Source organism: Propithecus coquereli, unplaced genomic scaffold (genome assembly GCF_000956105.1).
Source record: "Propithecus coquereli isolate 6110/MARCELLA unplaced genomic scaffold, Pcoq_1.0 Scaffold113, whole genome shotgun sequence".
Taxonomy (NCBI): Eukaryota; Metazoa; Chordata; class Mammalia; order Primates; family Indriidae; genus Propithecus; species Propithecus coquereli.
The window spans coordinates 4,058,651-4,064,395 of NW_012135303.1; the positions used below are offsets into that span (position 1 = coordinate 4,058,651).

The following is a 5,745-nucleotide window of genomic DNA, read 5'->3' on the forward strand; positions in this document are numbered from 1 at the left end:
CGCTGCCTTCTGTTATGTGTCATTACTGCCCCACCTGGCCCAAAGGCTTCCTCCTATGTCAGGAGGTCCGTGGACCTTGTCTAGACTGCCTTGACTCCAAGATACCTGTGCATATAACTTTGCCCGGTCTCCCCCAACCATACTGGCTAGTATGGAAACAGGAACCAAGTTTAAATCCATTTCTATGTCCTTAGGAACCAGCACTCAGCCTGGCCCAAAGAAGCTCAACAAATGGAGGAAGGATTATACTGAATTAAAGGCAAGGAGGCATTTGAGTCCATAAACAAGAGTTTAATTAGCCCTTGAGATTCTACAAGGAAAAAATAACCAGACTTAAAGGGCGCCCTCCTTCCCAAACGGAGTCCATTCCTGGGATTTAAAAGAGCAACAGGGCTCAGAGTGTTGAGGGTGAGTCCCCAGAAGGCTCAAGGAAGAGGCTAAAGGCTGAAAGCGGGAGACTTAATCCTTTTCAGCCGGGATCGGGGGACAGTTCCCCGACGTCCCCAGAACCCAGACCACACCAGCCCCGGGTGGTGGTCGGGAGAAGTGGCGCGGGCAGGGTTCTCGGTCTACTCACACCCAGGCAGCCGCCAACTCTTCCCTCTGGATCTCGGACACGCTCAGACCTGACACTGTGGAAAATCGCAGTTGGAAATGCTTCCAACCGCACGAGGAACTGGGGAAGAGAGTCATATCTGTCAAGAAGTGGCTTCCCTGCCGGCGTCCTAAAACTTGACCGCTCAGCCCCTTCGCGTTTCCTCCACGCAGTCCACAGGCGTGACGCGCCGCCCACACAAGGCGGACAGGCATCCTCCGCCCCGTGTAGTAGAAACTCGCACATGGCCAAGCGCGTGTCTCTCCAGATGGCAAAATTCCCCTCGCGTGACCGGAGAGCCCGTGCGGCGCTGAAGGGAGTTAACGTGCGGCCCCCGGGCCACCAAGACTGAGTGGGCTCAGCCGCAGCGCCCCACCACCACCTACTAGGAGCGGCGATAAGACCCCGGGACGCCCCAGCGCCAAGCTACTTCCGTTACAGTTTCCTTGAAGCTCCTGGCCAAGGCTCAAAACACTGCCCGTGACCTCCTCCAGCCCCAGTAGCGCCAGACTCCTGGGGGAGCACCTGGCGCCCCTAGCAGACCTGAAGGTGGATTCGCCTTGGAGATAGGTTTCAGGGAGCAAGTAACACAGTGTTTAAGGAAGTGCAATTGTCAGTTACAGAAATGTAAAACAGGATGTCGCTAGACAAAAACATTTTAACCAGAACATTCGTGTTGTCAGTAAAACAAGCGTTAACAAAAAAAGAAAAATAATGCACAGCAAGCAAAGTTCCCTTTCGAACTAGAGTTTTTTTGTTGTTTTTTGTTTTTTTTTTTAATTTTGGACTTGACCCAAGTTTTTTGGTCAAGGAAACTTCCTCTAGGGCAACCGCCCAAAAGAAAAATATCCAAAGTTCGGTTCTTCTTATCTGAAATCTCTTATGTAAAGCAGGCCAAGCCCGGTTTTAGTTCTAGATTAGCACAGTTTGTCCGAGTCCAAATGCTGTACACATGCTTCACCCCTCATTGTCTCAGAACAAATTTCAAAAATCTTTGAGAGAGCTTAGTAGTCCCCGAACTTACTCCCTGCTCCCTTGAGTCAAAAATTTATTCCCCAGTGGCCCTTTCCTGTTGCATCCCACTGTTACCATTAAAAGAACATGCCCTTCTGTCCAAATCCGGACAGTCAAGCAAACACCTTCAAATCATCTTACATTTTTAGTCTTTCTGAAGGGGAGGAAAAGAAAACAGGTTCATTTTAAGGTTTTAAAAAACTTAGTCAAACATTTCCAACTTTTTCAAGGCAGGCTTTCCTAGCAATTTGCCAAAATATACATACATTAAATTGCTTTGGGAAATAACAACCCTGACCTACTTCACCACCAGGATATTGCAAAAGAGTAAAAATTCCTGCCGGGCCAGCGACTACCGCTGAGTCAAGGCGCGGGTGCACACACACACCTCAGAAAGAGTCTACGAAAAGAAAAAAAAAAGCAAAAGTCTACGTTCCCATTAACTTTTCAAAAGGGAAATTGCCAAATCTTTTCAATAGTTCACCACAGGAGTTGAGCAACTCTAGATCATCTTAAGCAAAGTTTAGTCGACGCTGGGCACCCGCCGCCAGAGCTCGCAGCCAATTTTCTGCCTGTGGTCGCACGGTGGCCAGTGTTAAGCAAGAGCGGCTTCCGGGTAGGTCCGGTACGTCGGGCCGCACCTGAAGTCCCGGCAGCTTCAGGCCGCCTTTCTGAGAATCCAGGGCAGGGGGCGGGGAGGGGCTGAGAACTGGAGCGAGGGGGTGGAGGCGGGGGCGGGGGCTTCTCTCCTGCCCGGTGCCCGAGGGGCAAACCCGAGATAAGGGAACCACCGGACTGAGTCACCTACCAGAAGGCCTACCCCTCCCCTGGCCCGTGCCCCGCACCCCCGCCTCCTGAAGAAGCGACGAGCGGGGACAGGGGCGCGCGCGCGCGCGCGCAGGGCCTGCGGCGACACTGACGAGAAAACCCGGCCCCGGGGGTCGGGGTCGGGGCGGGTCTGCAGCGCAGGAGCTATGGGCTCGAGCGCGAGGCACTTACCGTCGTCCTGCCTCCTGTGCCTGGGCTGTCCTCCGACTCTGCTGTCAGCCCTCGCTCCCCTGGACACCCGAAAAGCGCAAACAAGTTGGAAACAAAGAAACCGAAAGCCTGGAAGCTGACGTGGTTCCCTGGCAATCGCTCTTTGTAGCGCTTCCCTGCCCATTCCCCCTCTGGTGGCCTCGGCTCGCCCGGGACATAGCTCAACTTTCACCCCACAAAATCCTAATACCCGACACTCACTGTGTTGGGCTCGGAGACCCCACTCTCCAGCCCCCAGGACGACTCCTCTGAGTTGAAATACTCTCCGGCAAGACCGCCAACCCACTGCTTCCTGCTCAGGGTTTCTGTGACTGCGTATTCTTTGAACCCAGGGTGGAGGTTTAAAGAAGTTCCAGGTGTTGTTATGAACACTGCTAGTGTTTCTTACCGATGTGTGGCAAATAAATAGCAAAAGTGAACGTGCTTTCTGTTTTAACCTATTTATTCCTGATTATTTTCTTGTGATTTTTAAAAAAAAAATTTCTTGAAATCACTTTAAACTTACAGGAAAGTTGCAAGACTAATACCAAGAGACTGACTACAGTCACGACAGCAAGAAGAGCTTGGGAGGCGCGGGGACCCTCCCAGAGTGCAGTGAAAGTTATTTGAAACAACAAATGGCCATGTAAAAAGCCTCTGGAAATGGTCCTAAGGGCAAACTGCAAAAGAGGAAACCATCTATTCAAAAAAAATCTACGAAAACTCTTCCATCAGAAAGCCAGTCTATGGTATTTGAACCGAACGTTCCTTCCTCTTCTCGGCTCAGGAAGACAGAGTCTCCTCTCTGGCCTGCTGCAACCAAGAACCCTGAGTTCCTCTCCTCACAGCTCCCGGTCAGAGGAACCGGATGTCAGCATTTCATGTCTTGCTCCTCGCTACTGGATGCCCAGGCTGGTGTGGGTGAGACGTGGAGGAATCCCTTCCTCCTTCCAGGCCCCCTTGCCTTGGGCTGGAGTGCTGAGAACCAGGAGGAGACATAAGTTCTCTTTCTTCTCCGTTACTCCCATCCTGTGTTCACCCCCAACCTTTTTTTTTTTTTTAATCTTTCCATCTTCCCAAGGTAGTTGTATTCTGGTTTTGATTAAATTAATCTTCTGTACTTATACTACTATAGTCCCGGAAACAATAGTCACGGCTGAGTTATGTACCAAAGTATGATTACTTTTACTTTCCTACACAACTTTTAGTTTACTCTGGAGTTAATAATTGTCTTGCTTTATTGGTTTTTTTTCTTTGTTGGAGAGGGTGTCTGGCTACATCCTGGGTTCAGATTCTCCGGCCTCAGCCTCTCTAGTAGGTGGGACTACAGGAGTAGGCCCACCGTGCCGGGTTTTTGTTTTGTTTGTTTTCTACCTAGTTCAATCCGAAGATCTTTGTCGGTTTTCCACATCTTATCTCAATTTATTGATACGTAGGTGTATTATTAATTTCAGGTTCTTGGAGAAGTCACTTCCAGAGCCATTGGCTGTGCTCCAATTTGGACTGGTTTACTCCTATACTCAGCTGTTATCCTAGAATCTCCCTTAACCATTAGCCTAACAATTCCCTTTATTTCCTTTTTGTGTGAGTCATCTGTATTACAGTCCCCATGTCTTTCTCTTTCATGGTTTATTCCCTCATTGTGGTTCAGCAACATCCCATGGTAGCTTCCTGAGGTTGGGTGAGAACTTGCAGTCTGCAAATGCCTTTATTACCCTCACTCTGAGCATAGACGTTCTAGGTTGGAAATTAGTTTTCTCCCAAATGTGGAAAGCATTTCCCCCACTGTCTTTTGTCTATCAGTCTTGTTATTGAGTTGTCCAAAGTCAGTTTGTTTCCTGTGTTTTTATATGTGAGCTTTTTTTCCCACTCTTCGCCATCTTTTCTTCGCCCCCAGTATTCTGAAATTTCACAATACCTTCCTCGCATCTGCAATTTGCATCCACTATGCTGGGCACTCAGGACTGTCTGTCTGGAAACTCATATCCTTCAATTCTAGGATGCTTACTTTATTTGGTTGGTGATTTCTCCCTTCCATTTTCTCTGGGATTTTTTTCTTTCTTCTTATTTTGGATATTGTGCCTTCTGAACTTGTTCTGTATTTTTTTTTCCCCTGCTTTTCTTCGCTTTTACTTTATGCTATATCTTCTGGGACATTTCCTCTATTTCCCAACCCTTCTATTGAGGTTTTTTTTTTTTTAATTTTCAGAGTAAGAATTTTTTTCTTTTTTTTTTTGAGACAGAGTCTCGCTTTGTTGCCCTGGCTAGAGTGAGTGCCGTGGCGTCAGCCTAGCTCACAGCAACCTCAAACTCCTGGGCTCAAGCAATCCTTCTGCCTCAGCCTCCCGAGTAGCTGGGACTACAGGCATGCGTCACCATGCCCGGCTAATTTTTTCTATAGATATATATTTTTAGTTGTTCAGATAATTTCTTTCTATTTTTTGGTAGAGACGGGGGTCTCACTCTTGCTCAGGCTGGTCTAGAACTCCTGACCTTGAGCGATCCACCCACCTCGGCCTCCCAGAGTGCTAGGATTACAGGCATGAGCCACCGCGCCCGGCCTCAGAGTAAGAATTATATCGAAGTTACGTCTTCATTGAAAAAATGTTGACTGTTTAAAATTGTAAAATGTAAAAGACATTCAGTAAAGCACACAAAACATAAATACACACTTTAGTGAAGAAGTATAAACCAAACATCAATATAACCACCATCCAATATGCAAAATATAAACATCTCAAAGTGTTCCTGTGTGCCCCTTCCTGGGCATAACCCACTTCCTACCTCTAAAGTTAACTATTACCTAACTTTGGGATAATTACTTCCTCGACTTTCTTTATAAATTTTACCATTTACATATACATCTCTAAATGGTATAGATTAGTTTTTTTTGTTTTTTTTTTTGAGACAGAGTCTCACTGTGTTGCCCGGGCTAGAGTGCCATGGCGTCAGTCTAGCTCACAGCAACCTCAAACTCCTGGGCTCAAGCCATCCTCCTGCCTCAGCCTTCCGAGTAGCTGGGAATACAGGCATGCGCCACCATGCCCGGCTAATTTTTTCTGTATATTTTTAGTTGTCCAATTAATTTCTTTCTAATTTTAGTAGAGACGAGGTCTCGC

The 5,745-nt window shown here is 47.7% G+C and overlaps 1 protein-coding gene across 1 annotated transcript in view; it reads right to left on the bottom strand.

Annotated features, from left to right (window-relative positions):
• The window catches only part of LOC105818988 (CASP8 and FADD-like apoptosis regulator), a 28,175-nt gene extending 27,228 nt beyond the window's left edge, over positions 1–947 (bottom strand). The window contains exon 1 of the mRNA XM_012655140.1: positions 578–947. The gene's annotated coding sequence lies outside the window, so the exon portion shown is untranslated. The remainder of the gene's footprint in view (positions 1–577) is intronic.
• Positions 948–5,745: the final 4,798 nt, after the last annotated feature.